This window comes from Neofelis nebulosa, chromosome 8 (genome assembly GCF_028018385.1).
Source record: "Neofelis nebulosa isolate mNeoNeb1 chromosome 8, mNeoNeb1.pri, whole genome shotgun sequence".
Lineage (NCBI taxonomy): Eukaryota > Metazoa > Chordata > Mammalia > Carnivora > Felidae > Neofelis > Neofelis nebulosa.
In genome coordinates, this window is record NC_080789.1 from 62,075,020 (window position 1) to 62,093,447 (window position 18,428).

At 51.0% G+C, this 18,428-nt stretch overlaps 2 long non-coding RNA genes across 7 annotated transcripts in view; one reads left to right on the forward strand and one right to left on the reverse strand.

The window, feature by feature from the left end:
• The window catches only part of LOC131519474 (uncharacterized), a 17,104-nt gene extending 7,421 nt beyond the window's left edge, over positions 1-9,683 (reverse strand). For both annotated transcript variants that reach the window (XR_009265649.1, XR_009265650.1), the window contains exon 1: positions 9,584-9,683. This is a non-coding gene — a long non-coding RNA (uncharacterized LOC131519474). The remainder of the gene's footprint in view (positions 1-9,583) is intronic.
• On the forward strand, positions 8,633-18,428 carry LOC131519473 (uncharacterized). 5 transcript variants are annotated; one of them, XR_009265648.1, is made up of 6 exons: positions 8,633-9,288; positions 9,615-13,214; positions 15,262-15,519; positions 15,574-17,192; positions 17,560-17,770; positions 18,232-18,428. It is a non-coding gene; the product is annotated as an uncharacterized LOC131519473 (long non-coding RNA). The 5 variants fall into 5 exon arrangements; XR_009265647.1 differs by having other exon boundaries at positions 8,635-9,288; positions 15,574-15,773; XR_009265644.1 differs by having other exon boundaries at positions 15,574-17,770.

Genomic DNA, 18,428 nt, shown 5'->3' on the forward strand with positions numbered 1-18,428 from the left:
TCCAAGCCTGGATGGAGAGTGTTAACAGCCAAGGAGAAAACACGGGGGGGAAATTACCGTCTCCCTTAAGCTGAAATTGATTTTCACTTTTAGTTCACAGTGCTCAGAAGAATACAGGCTAATGTACTGCTGGGAAGGAGAGCTGGGTGGATATCCACACACAGAACATATGTTTATGCACGTCCGCATGTCATATAATGTTTTGGGGTGTCTAATAAGTATACCTGAAAGTAAGAGATGGCAGTCAGCGTTGCTAACGTGTGTTTAAAGAGAAGCACAGCAGCGCGACATTTCTCCAGGGAGGTGGCCGCCTGGAGCAGGACCCTTCCTCCACTCTACTGAGACCCGCCCACTCACCTAAACCTCATTCCTTATCCTGTCTTGGGATCCCCTTCAATCCAGGGCTAGGCTGACTCAGGGCTGTGAGGAGAGAATCCTTCTTGGGGAAATGTTCTCAGACGATTTCCCAGCCCCCTCACCCACTTCCGGGTGACACAGCGTTCTAAGGCTCTTCCATTCCTTCAACCCAAGGGATCCCCATGGGGGTGGGGGGGGCGGGCTGGCCCTGCAGAGGGGCCCGGGGCAAGGATCCAGAACCAATTACAATTCTGAGAGCACACCCAGACGCCTCCTCACTCCCTTTTAACCTTTCTCTCTCGTCAGGAACAAAATTGAGTTAGTCTTGAGTTTTGATTTAATTCCCGAAATGGAGTCATAATCTGTTTAGTGTCCTTTTTCCCAAGTCCTGGGTACTGAAGTGTGCGTGGGGGGTGGGGGAGTTAATGAGAGAGTTGCTCTGTGGCCTGTGGAGAACCCTCACACACACTTAACCTCCCAACACCACCAAAGAGCAGGAGACACCAGGAATGCCACTGGTGGTATAATGGTGATGGTGATGACAATGGTGATGTTGGAGATGCCGGCTAGTATTTACTGGGCACCTACTGTGTGCCAGTACTGAGCTGGGCCCTGTACATGCATCTCTCCCAATGACCTTCCAGGGAGATACCATGAATGTTTCCAATTTACAGATGTAGAAACTGAGACTTCGGTTAATTTCAGGAGCTTATGCTGTGTCCACAGCTATTCATTGAACAGCAGAGCCCCAATGTAAAACCACACAGTCTGTGCTCTTCTCCACTTAGCTGGGTGAGACAGAAAGTTCTACAAGCCCCAGCTCCCTCATTTGCACAACACAAACAATAAATAGGGATAATAACACGCTCCTTTCATAGGGTTGTTCTGTTGATTAAATGAGATAACGTATTTGCTGCATTCAGGGTAAGCATTTAATTGCTTAAGTGCCTTCAACACTGGGGTGGATGGAGTAGGGCAAAGGAATGGGTACAGTGCTGGGGGGGGGGTGACTGTTTATTATAAGTTGTTCCTGCTGATAATAATAGCATGTATTAGAGAACGTGCTGGGCACAGGCAGTCCTACAAGGAAAAGATTGCTACGCCTGTTTCACAGATGAAGAAACTGAGTTTCAGATCAATTAAGTAAATGGCCTAAAGCCAACCGGTTAATAAATGGCAAAGTGGTGCTTGTATTCAAACAGTGGGCCCTTGGACTCCCAAGCCTGCCACCCCCGGTGCCCCGGGGGGCCACCAGAAACTGGCCTCCCCTGGGGGAGGTGGGGGGTGGGGAGGGCAACACCCTCTACCACCTGCAACCCAATTTTCTCCAGGTGAGCAATGTTTCCTTAAAGGAACAGGAGGAAAGTCAACAACGAGGCAGCTGAGACAGGTTCTCCCTCCCCCAAAGCCAAAGTGGAGCCTCCCTTCCCTCCCTCTCCTCACTCCCCTGATTCCTCTGCGCTCAAGTTTGTGGCCATTAAATAGAAGAGGAGAAAGTTTGAATCAGGCATGAAATATTTATCAGTTAATTACAATATGCAGATTCTGTTCCTGGGGGTGATTTATCTTTTTGGAAATATAGGAAAAGATCCTGGAAACTTGTATCCTAATTGCTTGGCCTATTATTGTAGCAACCAGGTAGAAATTCCATTTACTATGTTACTACAAATTCTCCTACTGGCTGCCTTTGCCTCTGTCACTGGTGGTCTGGGACTGGATGCTTTTTTGAGGAGAGAGGGGCCTCTCCGAGGTCAATCTGTCCATTCCCCTGTTTCCTCTTGGGGAGGCCCCTTTCAAAACCCTAGTGATGGTAGGAAATGAAAAAGATGAGAGTCTCTAAAATTCTGAAGTGTCCAGAGAAGCCAATGCTAAGTGGCACCCTCCCCCAATGAGGCAATGAGGGCTGAGGCTGTGAAAATGCCCACACTTGGAAGAGCTCTCAGCTGGCAGCCTCTCGCCTCCCATATCACCTCCTAGGGCCCATACCTCAACCCCAGGCTGCACATTAGCATCACCGGAAGAGTTTTCCAACCAGATGCTTAGGCACTACTCCAGGCCAACCAAATCAGAATCCCTGGAGGGGGGGACCCGGGCATCAGTATTTTTTAAAGCTCCCCAGTGGGTTCCAATGTGCGGCAACAGATGAGACCCTCCGGGGCTAACAGGAGAGTATGGCTCCCTGGTGAGGGGGCCCTGCTCCTCTGTGTGACTATGTAATTTTTATCACTCCCTTTCAGGTGGTGGAGGGGACAATCCCTTCACTTTTATTGGAATCTGAAGAGCATCCTTTATTCCCCTTACCAGAAGCTTCTAATATTAATAACTACCATTTATCAAGCCCCTGCTGAATGCTCGGATCTATGCAAATAAAATTTAATCGGATCTACACAACTCTGTGAGGTCAGTGGGTATGTCCATTTTATGGAGGGCTCAGGGAGGTGAAGGAATCTGCCTCGGGTTCTACAAACTGGCAAGTGACGGCTCTGGGATTTGAACTCAGAGCCTGTGCTGTAACCACTGTTACAGATTCTCCCAGATTCTCCGGGCTGGAAGGGCTTCAAAGCTAGTATGGGAAGGGCCTGGGGATCATCTTGGGGAGGGGAAAGGCAAGGGAGACAAGAAGGGGGCATGTGGATGGAGCTCGGAGAAAAGAGGGCTGTGGGGGGAGGGGCCGGGGTGTGTGGGGATGACCGGAGGTACCAAGAGGAAGAAGGTGTGGCGAGGGAAGGGGGCAGTGGTGGTGGAGAAAGCTGGGGGAAGGGGTTCAGGAGCGGGAGCTGGCAATCAGAACGCTGGGAAAGGTGAGTTGTGCCCACTGAGGACCAGGACCGGGTAGCTGGAGAGGGGGAGGGACCTTGTGTCAGAGGAGGGGTCTTTGTGAGGCACGCAGCAGTGAGGAATGCCCGCCATGAATACTAAGGGCAAGAAGAAGAGAAAGGGCCAGAGGGGGCTGGGTGATGTTTAGCGGCCGGGGTGATTAATGGGGGTGAACGGAGGGTGAAACTCAAACCCTTCGAACGGAGATGGTGGGGAATGGTTGTCCAAGAACAACAGCACACTGTTTCATCGAGAAAGCCAATGTCCAGAGGAGGGGCGGGTGGGGAGGGCGCCTGGGCGCAGTCGCTCCTTTCCTTTTTCCCAAGGTCTCTTTATTTGCCATCAGACAGTAAATTAAAATATGCTCGCCAACTCCCGGGGACTCTCCAGAGGGGCTTCCTACCTGCCTCCTGGCTTGGGGGAGACCAAGGATGCTGGAGTGACTTGGGGAAAGAGTAGCTGAGGTCTGGGATGGCAGCTGAGATGTCTCCACGGTCTGCTCCACTGGGACATGAAATGGCCATGTGCTGGCCGGGCCACAGGTCCCCTCTGGACCAGGCGGGCACCGAGCAAGTCACAGGGGCTGGGTCCCCACACGTCCTGTGAAAGGTGGCGGTGTTCTCAGAGTAAAGTTCTCAGGGCAGTCACAGCGTGAGGGAGGCGTTGCCTCCATGAGGCAGAGTTGCGGGAAGGAGGAGGGAAGGCCCTGGATTGGGGTGCGGATCTGGGTTTGAGGAACAGAGGTTAAAACTCTCAGGAAATAGGAGGTTTGAACCCCCTCCTTCATTGTCTACCTTCTGCCTTTCTCAGATGCAACTTTGGGAACTGCCTCTGCCTCCACCCCCCCCTCCACCACCCCTATCCCGGTCAGCATTCTCAGAGGGCAGGGAAAGAGGGAAGAGGGAATGAAGAAAATGTCTCCGTGCAGGGGGAGGTGAGCTGCAGGCAGGGATTCGGATGGAAATTATCTCACAGGAGACAATTTTCTCCCTCTCTAGGCCCTTACAGATGTGAAACAATGGGCAGATCCCACTCCCCACCCCCGAACATCCAAGAGCATGGTGTATCTTGAAGCCTTTGCCGCCTCAAGGGAGTGGGGTAGGAGGAAAGGGAGACCAGGAAAAGGAGGGGCCAGTATTCAGGGGTCTCCGGAGGGCTGAGGGAGACCAGCTTGTCCTAGGGCAGGGGAGGCAGGAGGCCCACCCTTGATCCCAGATCACTTGGATTGTCGCACCTGGGTGTCCTTTGCCACCAGGCCTTACCCCCTGTCTCCACACACAGCTCGGCCAACCTGCTTCTCTCGTTGGAGTCTTACTCACAGTCTCCACTCCACCTTTCTAGGAGCCAGGCCTACAAAGCGCTTTGAAATCTGAAGTTAGTGGGTGGTGGTTAATGGAGCGCAAACACTCTGTGAGGTGCAAACATGACCTGACTGGTAATGTGGCAACCGTTCCACACAGGGGCCGAGTTCAAGGGCTGCCTTCCAGAGGACCAGGCCTCAGTTTGCTTGTTCTGAGGGCAGGGGCTAACAGAGGGTGCCCTGTGCTTCACAGAGGAGAAGGAAATAAATGAGCCCACTGGAGAACAACGGCCACAATCAACGGTCTTAATTATGAATTAATAATTCATAATTATTCCAGACTTGCAGATAAGCACAAGCCCGCTGAGATTATTTCCCAGGGAGGAATTCAGTTGGAGGGGGTGGGAAGGGGACTGCATTGCGGCCATTACTTCTAGAGGCCCTGAAGATCATTCCTCTGCTTCCCAACCAGAACGTGGAAGAGATTCATGAGCTGCTTGGTGGGTTCCCCCTTACGGCTATTACCCGCCCCCCATGCTTCTAAACACAGGGCCACACTTCCTCCCCATTCTACCCTGCCAAAGGGACTTCAGAACCTAGACCCTGGATTTCTGTGGTCTCTCTGGCCCCTGCTGCCTGTCCTGCTTTTTATACAAAGATGGGTGTCTCTTCTCCCTCTCTCTCCTCCCTTCTCATGGAGATTGTCTAGGAGGCCTCATGGTGGTGGAAGGTCTTCCAGTTCTAGGTGGGAAGAGAAACAGGGAGTACCCCTTCTAGTGTGGATGCTGTTAGCTCCAGGGTCTGGGTTCGAGGGGCTGACGCTGACCTACTGAGAAGACATCATGGGATGTCTTGGTGGTGGGGCCTAAACAGGGCCAAGGAGGCATCCCCACCCCCAGACCCAGCTCCCTGCTGCTCTCCTCTCCAACACCCATAATTCCAAGTTCCCATTTTTTAAATCTCTTAAAGGAAGCTCAAAGAGCTACTCAGACCCTCACAGCTCCAGATCTCCTCTCTCTCAGGGAACCTGAAAAGGAGAGATTCCTGTTTCTCCCCAAATTCAATGCCTTAGACCACAAAGGGGCCTTATTATCTTCTGGCCATTAGGAGACCCTTGACCACCATCTCTGCTGTGGAACCACCTTCTTCAATATTCTAGAAGAAAGAAGGAGCAAGTGGCCAGTGGCCAAGAGGATCTGGCATTAGAAAGAATTTTCAATCCCAATTCTACAATTTTCCCATCAGCCTCAGCAGTTGCACCAAATCTGCATGTGAGGCTACATCTCAGGATGAAGGGAGTTGGCACAAGTGGACCTAAAGCACTCTTTTCCAAACCTGTGGGTGCAAGGATGTGCTTGAAAATCTGCTTCTGGCCTAGGTGGATGGTCAGCGCAGCACACCCAGGGGGGACCCACTGCCATGGGGACCACACAACCACCCTTCACTTCAAGCTCCTTCCCTGGCCCCACTTTTGGTCTCAAGAGAGGGATCAGTTAGGCGTGATCCAAATTATCCAGATAATTAATTGTGGAAGCACGACTTGCGTTCTCTTTTTTTTTGTTTTTTTTTTTTTTTCAACATTTTTTATTTATTTTTGGGACAGAGAGAGACAGAGCATGAACGGGGGAGGGGCAGAGAGAGAGGGAGACACAGAATCGGAAACAGGCTCCAGGCTCCGAGCCATCGGCCCAGAGCCTGACGCGGGGCTCGAACTCACGGACCGCGAGATCGTGACCTGGCTGAAGTCGGACGCTTAACCGACTGCGCCACCCAGGCGCCCCACGACTTGCGTTCTCTTAAAATGCCACTCCTTTGGCCTCCAGATCATTAAATCCCTTCCCTAGCTCCTCCTATTCTCTACCCGCCTCCCCAACGTACTCCAAAATCTTAGCTACGAAAAAATCCTAAAGTAGGGGAACAAACTTTCCTGATCTACCATTTTTTCCCCACCTGCAACTCCTGTCCCCTCCCCCCAAATTTTCTCTCTTCTGAGCCTCCGCTCTTCGCTTCTTTAAAAAAAAAAAAAAAAAAAAAAAACGAAGAAGAAGGAATTTTCAATAGTCCCACTTGTCAAGCGAAGACCATCTTTTAACCTTCAACAGCAGCGAAAGCCGTGTGAACTCTCGGTGAACCAAGATTGAAGTCATAAATCACGCGTACAAAGGCGGCTGCGGAGGCTGGCGCGGGCTGCTGCACCTTTAACGCTTTCTGGGGCTGACAGGCGGCGGCCCAGCTAAAGTTCACAGCGCCCGGGGAGGGCCCGCCCCCGCCTCCCCTCCCCCGGCCCCGGGCCCCGGCCTCGGCCCCCGGCCCGCCCGGCCCAGCCCGCGCGAGCCTCGCCCGGAGGCCCCGAGCTGCTCTCGCGCGCGCAGGAGGGGGGACATTCTCTCTCCCGCCGCCCGCTCGCTGCTCCGCCGCTCGGCCGGCGCCCCCACCCCGCCCCGCTTGCTGTATTTAAATAGGCAACTGGATCCACACGGACACAATAATTTAGCTTGTCTATGGCATTTTCTACAGGACCCCAAGAGATGGACCTTCCACTCCCCCTTTTCTCTCTAGAACTGGCATCTTTCATCTCTGTCTATACGGGCCCAATTATACAGATCCTCGGGGTTCCAATAGGATCTGAAGCATTGGAACCAAGAACACCTGGCCATAATTAGAAAGGATTTTCTTTTTCGTTACCTTGTCTTTCTTTTCCTTTTTTCCCCCTTTCCCTTAAAAATTCTATTGTTTTAATTTCAGGTATTTATCTGTTTTTAAGAGGGCTAGAATTAACCACGGTGAGGGCGGGGTAGGTGGGGTGGGGGGAAAGCCCAGCCTTCAGCCCCTTGCAGAGATCGCCAGGCTTCCGAGCCTGCCCCGCCTCGCTTCCTTTCCTTGGCCTTCGGCCTCCTCCTCCTCCTCAGATCGTTTTTTTTTTTTTCCTCCCCCCACCGTCTTCTCTCCGGTTTAATTAAAGTTTAGCGACTCCACTTGCCTTTTTTCTCCTTTCTCTCCGAAAGCGGAAACCAGACAGACCAGCGGCCATGGGCCAAGCAGCCCCGTGGCCCCAGCACAATCTGGGCCCGCCACCGTCAGGGCCTCCCCCTCGCCCGCCACCCTCCGCCGCCGCCGCCGCCGCCGATGGCCTCCTGAACTGGTGCGCAGCCCCTCCACCATCCCGCAGGTGTGCAGCCGCCGGCCTGAGGGATCTGAATGACCGGGGCTGGGGTAGGGGTGTCCTGCCTTCCCCTAAACCCACCCCTAGACTTGCTCCAGAAAGTTTGGAGGGTGGGTACACCCCGACTGAGGTAATCAGCCCCCCCAAACCCATGGCTGACTAATATGATATGACAAAAGCTGGTGATGGATTTGGTATATGTTAATTCACAATGCCCTTTCCTCCAGAATTTAACTATAAGTTAATACACACCGGAAACCACGCGCATACACGCTCGTTAATGGGCTTAGGTATTAGCGAGTCCTAACGATGCATACAAATGTGCTCTGCGCTCTGTAGGCCCCTCAAGATTTATGGGCCTTGAGCTCTCTGAAGCTGTAAACAAGGAGAAAAAAAGAGAAAGAGAGAGAGAGACTGGGGGAAAGAGACAGAGGCCTGACTCACCCCTCCAGGTTGTGGGAGAGAAGGGATCTCTGCAAGTGGGTTCTTATGTATTTTGCTTTCCTTACAAGCTCGGTGTCTGTGGGTTTCGGCATGGGGCTGGGGCTGGGGCTCGGGTGGTGGTTGCCCTGAATGCTGCTGGGATGCGTGGGCAGTGTGGTGTTTGTGTGCTGGGGTAGGAGGACTCCTGCCTCCCAGGCCGGGGCCTGCATCTAGCAGATATCTGTGGGCGTATACCTGTGAGTGTGCAGTGTGCTAGGTGTGTGTGTGCACGCAAGTGCATGTGTGAGAAGCAGGCCTCCCTCTGGGCCTGGCTGCTGTCCCCTGAACCCGGTGAACAAATCTCTAACAACAGTCATAATAACAATAAATAATAAATAACAATAAAACAGTAGTTAACAGTCCCTCCCTAGCAGGGTAACAATAAAATGCAAGAGGAGATATTTTGAGGAGGGGCCAGGGGAAGGAGTCAGGATCACAGCATCTGAGGGGAAGACAAGGAAGGGAGGGAGGGAGGAAGGAAGGATGGAAAGAAGGAAGGAAGGAAAGAAGGAAGGAAGGAAGGAAGGAAGGAAGGAAGGAAGGAAGGAAGGAAGGAAGGAAGTTAGCTTCTTCCTATGCCCTCGGGGGGGCTGGGTTTGGGAACCCCCTCTCCAGACAAGGTCCTCTGGCCAGAGGAGGAGAGGGAGAGCCAGGAGGCCACTCTTTCCTGCTTCTTTTACTCTGGCTTTTGCTTTGTGCGATCAGGGGAGGGATCCCACATATGGGGGTGATTAGTGGCTTTGGGGTCTCTGGAGCCCCTGTTTTAAAGAGAAGAGCAAGCGGACAGGGTCAGACGAGGGGGCAGAGATGGATGAGGCGATGGCCAGAGCCAGGGGTCCCGGCCAGTCGGGCCGCAGAGGTGCTGGGGGAGGACCTGCCGCCGGGTATGGACAGAAGCAGAAAAACATTTATGGCCGCCTGCAAGAGAGAGGGGAGAGCAAGGCCGGGTTTCCGGTAGGCCCAGGGAAAGTTCCCTTTCTAGGGGCTTTTCAAACAAACAAACAAACAAACAAAAACAACCACCACAACAGCAACAACAACAAAAAAGAAGAAGGGAGGGGTTGAGGCGCGCTGAATTTTCCCTCGCGGTCTTGGAGCCTGCGGATTTCCATAAAAGAAGAGAAGACCACGCTCCCGGATCCTTCCACATCTGCCTCGTTTTCTCCAGGTACAATTTTCTGGTAATCTTATCTATGTATTTATCGTGTGTGGTGGGGAGTCACATGTGTAGGGATACGGCGCTCGCCCAGAGAGAAAGCCGCCCCACAGTTTCGGGTCTAACGAAATCCACCACCACCACCCTCCCCCCTTTTCTTTCCCCCAAAAAGGAAAGAAAAAAATCAAAGAGGAAATATAAAAACGCAAATTAGCCAAGTTTTTAAAAGAGAAAGGAAAGAAAAGGACAAAAAAAATGACCATAACAAACAAGCGTTGAGAACTTTTAAAAGATTTAAGTCACAAACCTTTTCAGAGGTTTTGATTCTTTTTCAACAGCCGGTGACCCATCTGGTCTGAAAGGGACGGAGAACTACACTTGCCACTGAGTCACTTCTTTAAGACCGGTGCACACACAAAGATTCGCAAGAGAACCCGGGGCGTCCTTGCATTTGAACACCACGCGAGGCGGAGGATACTGATAACCAGTCGGACAAAATACTAATAAAATAAAATGAAATCGGGGGAAGCGCTGAGTGCAGGGCGAGCGGCGAGAGGCCGGATCTTGGGTTCCAGGCGGCCCGGGGCGACGGGGGGGGCGCCGAGCGGGGCCAGGCTCCTGCTGGCGACCCTGCTCCGTCTCGGCGTCCCCAGCCCGGCCCGCGGCCCCCTTCTCTCCAGCCTCCGCGCCCCTCCTGCCCTCTCGGCTCAGATGCCTGGTTTGGCCTCCCTGGTGCGAGAATTTGGACCTAAGAAGGGGCAAAGTGACTCAAGCCAGACTCTCCATTTTTCTCCCCTAGGCCTCTCCACTTGCCCAGGCGCTCAGCCACCCGGGGACCGACACAACAGGGGCTTCTGGGCCGCTCCCTACCCACTCCTGTATGGTTTCCCCAAAGTCTAGCGACCTCCAACCCTCCTTGTTGGGGGGGGGGCAAATATCAGTGGCCAGACTCCTCTGCACCCTGTCATGGGTGACCTCACTTCAGGAGTATCTTGAAGGAGAAGAAAAAGAAGGCCGGCTTAGAGCCGTGTTTACATCTAGTTCTACTGATCTGTTCACATCTGGAGAGTTTATTTATAACCCCCACTATAACTCTCCCTGTTTGGAGGCACTGATGTCTAGAAAATATTGCTCTATCTCTAACCATACCTAAATGTGCTGTGCTTGTATTTACAGATTTATGCTCGAGGAAAATATAATTATTTCCATTGTATTTGTGCATATACAATAGTTATAGAAGTAGATTTATATATGAGAAAATATACGACTCTCTTACAGCCATCCAGTTTTATGGACATTTGATATCCTGACAGATTTATATCTCCGAGCAGCTATATAGATAAATGTATATCGTTAGAATTATGTATCAGGAGATATATACTTATTGATTGTGATATAGAGTAGTTAGAACATTCACTCAGAGCCATATATGGCTGTGGAGATATTTCTATATTATTATCACTATATATAGGCATCTCTATTTATAACTACATAGTTATAAAAATAGACATAAGTAATTATAGTCCTGTATGTACATGCTGCTATCTCTCTGTAGAGTTATAGACACTTGTGAATATAACTCTGTAGAGATATCTGTATGTATATAAGGGTGTAATTACCTCGTGATGTGTGTGTATTGGGGCTCAGACCAGTCTATCTCTGTACAGACATATTTATATGTAGGGGCTGAGAGAGACTTATTCACAGAAATATTTCCAGAGAGCCAACTGAAAAGCAGGATCGGGCCATCTAGGAAATCAGCTAGCAGAGTTCTTTACTTACGGGGAGAAGGCCACAAGGTAAACAGAACATAGGAAGCCTTGAGAAGAGGAGGCAAAATGACTGGGGTGTGGTGGGAACAGTCAAGGAGGACAGCGGTGAACCCCAGGCACCTGCCTGAAGACAGGGAGCTGGTTTTGTGAGGGGCAGGTACAGATGGTCGTGGGCGCGGGTCTTGTGGAAGGGGAGGCCGGGAACAGTACCACAACCTGGAGGTACACTTCAGCTCCGCGGCCCGGGAGCAGGCCTTCGGTTTGGCTTTCATGCACTAAAGGCCAGCTACCACCTAGCCCCTTCTGCGTTCCTGGCACATTGCTCTTGAACCCCAGTTTCAGGGTCTCAGAAAGGTGGCTTCGGAGGTCAGGAGACTTAGGGACAGGACAGGGAGGGGTGTGCTTTCACTGCCTTTGCTCTCTGGGGCTACGGCCAGGAAAGCCAGGGACTGTGGCCAAATAAAGCTTGCTTTCACCGGGGGCCTCCTGTGCCCCTGGGGGGGCTGTGTGGTAGGAGCCTGTGTGGTAGTTTGAGGGGTGAATTTTCAAGTGTTGGGCTTATTCTGATGGGAGTTTCAGGAGGCCTTGCTCAACCCCCTTTTTTGGAGGCCCAAGCCTCAGGAGCTTAATCCTGCTCCATTGGGTCACTCCTCTGTTGCTCCCCAGCTTGGGGTTCCCTCCCTTCTGGGTACAGAAGGCTACACCCTCCAGCTTCCTACCAGCACTGCCCTGGGCCTTGAGGGGAGAATTTGCCTCTAATGTGTGGGGAACGTGGATCGGCACCTCTAGACCTCATTTCTCCCGCTCACATCTACCTGGCTCTCTCTCCAGCCTCCTTCCAGGTGCCAACTGGGCCCGGACTCCACAATTCTTCCCCTGCCACCAACCATCCCAGGAGAAAAGACATTTTTCCCCTGGCCCCGGTTCTTTCCATCTTTCTTTCTTTAAACCAGGAAGTCACAGACCTCTTTGCTCAATGGTTTGTTTGAGGGAGTTTCCCTGCACTCAGGATCAGTGGCCGGTCAGGCTTCCAAGATCTCTAGAATTCTGGCAAGGAAGTGAAGACCCCTGGGCTGGGGTTAAATGCCAAGTGCCACCCTCCACACACCCCTGCCCATGGGATTGGAGCTTCTCCGGGACAAGGACTCTATCTTCTGCCTGACACAGAGGGGTAGCCCGATACGTGCTTGTGGAGATAAACCGAATGGCGGTCAGTGCAACAGCTTTTGGTGGAGAGAATCTCACCTTCTGTGGCCACTGCTGAGAGCTAGCTAGCAGGCACCTGGGGGCCCTGGCTGGAGCCAGGCCAGGAGCCCATGGTGGCTGGAGATTAGTGCCCAGCAGAGAGCAGCCTGAGCTGAGACGGGCGGGCGAGTAGGGGGTAGAGTGAGGCACCGAAGCCAGGATCTGCCCCCATAGAGTGACTCCATCCCCCACCCCAGCCTCCTGGCTCCCCAGACCCCCAAGCACAAGAAAACTAAACCAGAACTGAGACCTGGACTGGGAAGGAGCTGCCTGTCAGCCTGAGGGCTCCAAAAAGGAACTACCACTTGGTCCATTAAGAAAGACATAAATAGGGGTGCCTGGGTGGCTCAGTCAGTTGAGTGTCTGACTTCGGCTCAGGTGACGATCTCACGGTTTGTGGGTTCGAGCCCCATGTCGGGCTCTGTGCTGACATCTCAGAGCCTAGAGTCTGCTTTAGATTCTGTGTCTCCCTCTCTCTCTGCCCCTCACCCACTTGCACTCTCTCTCTCTCAAAAATAAATAAACATTAAAAAAAAAGAAATACATAAATAAAACAAAAAATAAATCAGCATGAGACAGGCACCCTGGTAGAAGGAAACCCCTCAGCTGGGCTCCAGGGATACTACCAAATGCATCAGAATAAATATTTTAAAAGTTTTTTCACTTAAAAAGTTCACAAATTTTCTGATTCGGTAATATTCTCTAATTAGGTTGTTTCATATAGTTCTTTTTTTTTTTTTAAGTTTATTTATTTGTTTTGGGGGGGGGGGTGCAGAGAGGGAGAGAATCCCAAGCAGGCTTTGCACCACCAGGGAAGAGCCACCAGCACAGAGCCCGATGTGGGGCTTGAACTCGTGAACCTCGAGCTCATGGCCTGAGCTGAAACCAGGATTCGGACACTTAACCGACTGAGCCACCCAGGTGCCCTTCTTTTGTAACCTGTCATCACTCCCTGTAGATTTGGTCTGTGCAGAATAGGTCCTGGAGTTTGGGGAAGACAGGTCACCGTGAGTGTATGGGGTGAGTATAGGCAGTTTCTCTATCTAGTGAGGATCTAGGTCTGCAGGGAAGGGTCAGCCTTGCCTCTCCCATCAAGGCCTGGAGCAAGGAAGACTCTCCCAAATGCGATTCCTTTTTTCCATAAGAGTCTTTAGGGGCAATCTGTCCTGTGTCTGGGTGAGGGTCCAAGATCCAGAGAGGGGTCTAAGTTAAACCTTAATTCTAGCCCCAGACTCTGACAGTTTCCTCCTGAAACACCCAGCCCTTCCCTCCCCAGAACACCTAGTGCCCATAGAGATGGTGGGTGCTTTGCCTAAAGAAATGCTGAGTGGGAGAACGGAGGGTCCGGCATTTACATGGGTTTGCCTAAGCAGGACTCTGGGCAGGTGCCTGGACTCTGGCCAGGATCGGGCTGGGGTGGGGGCAGTTGCTGTAAACCTCAGAACCTGTGGCTTCAGACAATGATTGTCCTTGGCCAAAAGACGGGAGATGAGAAACCCTGGCCATACATCATTAATCCTGGAGAGTCCTAGCTCTCTTACCTGGGCTGGAATGGCTCCTAGCTGTTTCTGGGTCCCAACCTCCTTTGAGAAGCAGATAAAAACAATCTGCCCTCTCCCCACCAAAATGTGCATACCCACAGTGTTGTTGAGGGTTGCTGGGCTCATACAGAGACCAGGAAGCCCATGATCTCTGGGCTGCGTCTCCCTTGCTTCTTGTGACCCATCTCCAGTTATCTCCTTTTGCTTGTACCCTCCCTGAGTGCCTCTGCTTAGGAGTCAGGCAGTTCTTCTCTGCCATTCTTGGCAGAGCTCTCTTCCTTCTTTCCTTTTCTAGAGCAGGCACCAGGCACAGGCCTTGCTTATGCCAAGCTCCCGATCGGCTCTCCTGCAGAAATGAGGAGAGTGGCTATTAACTGAAGCCTGGTCTACACTGCCCTACTACTCCACTCATGGGGGGGGAAGGGGCAGGGGGAGGGATCCTGAGGGCATAGTGACAGCATGGAGGCCTGGCTATAAGGGGTCTAATTCCCATTTCTAGTGGAAACTTGGATGCAAGGAGCAAGTTGCAATTGCTATGATAATAGTCATAATAATAACAATAATAATTTATTTAGCATATCATTAGATGTGTATTTACTGTCTTCCCTCTGCTTTTTTACAAGTGTCTCCTAAGGAATTCTCACAACACCCAGGGGAAACAATAATAAGCTAATTACCACCCTCCGGCTCCTCCTCCTCCCATCCACGGAGCACTTACACAGCCCCTCTTCGTGTTTACACCTATTTAGCACAGTCTCCCCTTCCCAATTCTCCTCTCCCATTCCCAGTTTTTCCCATCCCTGTTAAGGGAATTTCCCCCTAATCTGGGGTGGGGGGAAAGGTTGGGGAGGAGAGTAGCTGAGCCCCAGAGAGTTTTGGGTATTAATGTTGTTTCCCTGGCCTCACAGCAATGTTTAGGATGATGTGGGAGGAACCAGATTCTTCTCTGATTGTGCGTTGGGGGGCAGAAATTGCCTGCACATTGTTTAGAGGCAGACTGGGTTAGAGAGGGGATGGGTGCCTGCATGATGCCAGAACATCGGAGTCAAGTGCAGGAGAATGGCTGGTCCTGCAAATGTAACATCGGTATCAGGGGCTTTCAGACTGTTCAGGCCAGACCTCAGAGATGCCGGGCCCCATCTATCCCCCCGGTCTCTTTTGGCATTGAGAAAAGAAAAAAAGGGAAGGGAAGGGAAGGGAAGGGAAGGGAAGGGAAGGGAAGGGAAGGGAAGGGAAGGGAAGGGAAGGGGAGGGAAAGGAAGGAGACATGTGCATATATATATATGTGTGTGTGTGTGCATATATACATTTGTATATGCACACATTTTCGCACATATATTTTTCCTGAGTGAATAATCATGACCATGGCTACACTTTTTAAAATACTCATTTCCTTCCACTTTAAATAAAAAATCGTATCTTCTCAGAGATTACAATGAAAACACAAACAGACACGAGTTTTTGGATGACGGATTGCGAGTAGTCTCTTGGACCACCTAAAAAGCCCCCTGGAGTCCCAGTGATCTGTGGAGCTCACTTCCTCAGCCCCAGCCCAGGGTGGAGAGCCAGAGTCAATGTCATGAGAGTCTTCATCACAGACAGAGCAGCTTGGCCTGTCATTGAGATCCTGGGTGTTGCTGCCCAGATACCCAGACCCTGAGGTCAGCCTCCACCTCGCTGCCCTGGTGGCATGATAGAAATTTGTGTGAGGGTAGTTTATGTTTTTGTTTTTTTTTAAGTCCCTATCATGGAGGCAGCCATCCATCCTCTCTGTGGATAAGGCTATCCTCACCCCGAACCTAAGGTTTCCGAGCTGCTTAGAGGAATCCAGAACTCTCTCTCTGCATCTTTATTACTGATAAAGTCATATTACAGTAATATTACTGATTACAGATCTTGAGAGATGAAATGAAGTTGGAAAGAAACTGGATTCATCCAGGTAAAAAGAACATTATGCACAATTTATCACGATGTGAGCTTCTGTTTGTTCTGAACATGGTGGTCATTCATTCCATGACTTAGTTCCAATTTATGGACAGTGTCTTGAAGCCCCCTCAATACTCATAACCATAATCGCTTCCATTTAGAGAAGATGACTATATGCCAGGTGCTTTATACTGAATTTGATGAGGAAATGTAATCTCAGAAAGGTTAAGTCATCTGCCCAAGGTCACATAGCCAGGTTTGAACCAGGTTTCCCCATCTGCTATGTTTTAACACTTCCAAGTCATGCCTCGTGGGTTAGATAAATAGCAGATAGTCATGGCAATGAAACTGATATTTAAAAAAAAATAGTTTTACATCCTATGGACATACCGGGGGGTGGGGGGGGAGGGCACTTGTACACTGGCTCCTACAGTGGCCAATCCAAGTGCATGCACACTATTGGCATTTTTCTCTCTCTGAATTCAGTGTTACTGGCAGCCCCTGTGATTTCTCAGCATAATGACTGCCCTCACCAGTTGGAGTCCACCCCTTTCCCATAGCTGAGGCCTCTGGGTTCTAGGGGAGCCCTTGACTTTCCACTACCCCAGGCAGAGTCTAGCTTTCTCACCAGGGTCAGCCAATGTGAAACTGAGAAGTATCTCGAGATTAATCTTCAGAACCCCTCACTCCCTGAGCATCCCTCCCCCAACTCCCCAGCAGTGCTTTTCTTGTTCTATCCTTGTTTGATAAACTACCCCAGCGGTGCTTTTCTATTTGAAAGGATGTGATCTGCAGAGGACCGCACTTAACACCTCGTGCTCTAATGGTGGAGCTCACGGCATTTCAGTGGCAAGATAATTGGGGAGGGGGAAACAGAGTCTTCCCAGGGGCTTTAAACTGCATCAATGCATAAGGCTGATCCTGCACCTCATTATCCATTAACTTCAGATGAAAGCTATCAAATTGGATCCCTTATTCTGATATTTGAAACTGAGCAGACAGGGGGCTGATTTCTCTGCTTTCACCTGACTGCTGGCACCAGGCAGATACCCTGCCATTGTCCTGCCTCATCTTGCCTTTGCCTCCCTCCCCTGGGGGGCAGGGTCCCTAAGGGACACAGCTCCCCATGGTGTGGCCGCAGGGGCCCTGTGGAAGAGGTTGAGTTGTCAAATGAGGAGACACCACAGCTAACACCCCCTCTCCCCCACCCCCCACCAACTCTGGAATGAAGATGGAGAGTTTTCTGTGCCTGGTTTGGTTCACGGAGACACATAGTCCATCATTTGATTTTCTACAAAGAGTATTCCTTCCCTGCCCCCCAGCATCCTCTAGTTTTTTTTCTCAGAGCTGGAAGGATCTTAGTGATGTCCTAATCGAACCACTTCATTGTGAAGGAAGGGAAACTGAGGCTCAGACAGACACCAGGACCCAGGTATTTCGATCCCTAAGCCGTGCTGCATCTAGCTCTCTTTGCACTTCAGCTGAATACTTTTTTCACCGCTCCCTCTAAACCCCAGGATCCAAGCTTACCTTCCATGGCAGACTACACAGACACCAACAAATGCCATGATGGCGGAGCCCTCCCAGCCCAGGAGCGACCACTTTTGGGCACAGGCTTCAGCATACCCACACCATGCTCCATAATCCCACTAGAGCCCATCTGTGATTTCTGTGAAGTTAAAGGGTTTCTCTGTTCCCCTGGTTTCTGCCCCACTCCCCAGAGCTGGCCAGGGCCTGCAGAGGGGCTGGAGGGCTCAGGCAGAGAGCAAATGGGTAAACACAACTTTTGTTCCTCGCAGCCTCACGTGAGGACTGAGGCTGCTTTGAATAGAGAAGTTTCCTTAATATGCTGTCAAAGGAAAGAAACCTGTCTCATCGTCCAACTCTGATGACTGAAGCCTGGGGAAGGGAGTTGAGCTTAATTAGCGTTAGGAATGCTGATTCCACATAAGAAAGAACTTGCCAGCCCGGGGAGAGCCGTCTGATGACTGGGATCTCTGAATACACCAGGTAAATTCTCATCTCCTCTCCTCCATATAGTCAAGTTAAGCTCACAGGGTTCCTTCCCGTCCAAAGATTCTGGTTACTTTTCCCAGTATTTGGTGGTCTGTCTAATCTTAGATTCCTCAGGCAGTGCTCCCTCAGTTTCCCATTGGGCCTTGGCCCTGGGAAACATTTTTAAATCTCACGTTGGTCCTCAACAACTTCCCCATCCTTAAGAAACCAAACAAAATCGAACCAGTTCAGGAACAAAATCCGCCAGATCCCTTATCAGTCTGATGTGGGTACAACAGCACTGGCCCGGGAGTCCAGAGTCTTGGTGTCTCTTATAGGCTGAATTATGTTCCTCCCCAAATTCATAGGTTGACGTCCTAACCCCCAGTACCACAGAGGGTGACTATATTTGGAGGCAGGGCCTTTAGAGAGGTAATTAAAGTAAAATGAGGTCATATGGGTGGGCTCTAATCCAGTATTTCAGGTGTGCTTATAAGAAGAAATTAGAACACAGACACAGAGAAAAGACCACAGGAAGTCAGGACCACGTGAAGAAGACCATCTACAAGCCAAGGAGGGAGACCCCGAAAGAAACCAACCCTGCCAACACCTTGATCTTGGACTTCTAAACCTCCAGAACGGCAAAAGAAATAAATTTCTATCGTTTAAGCCA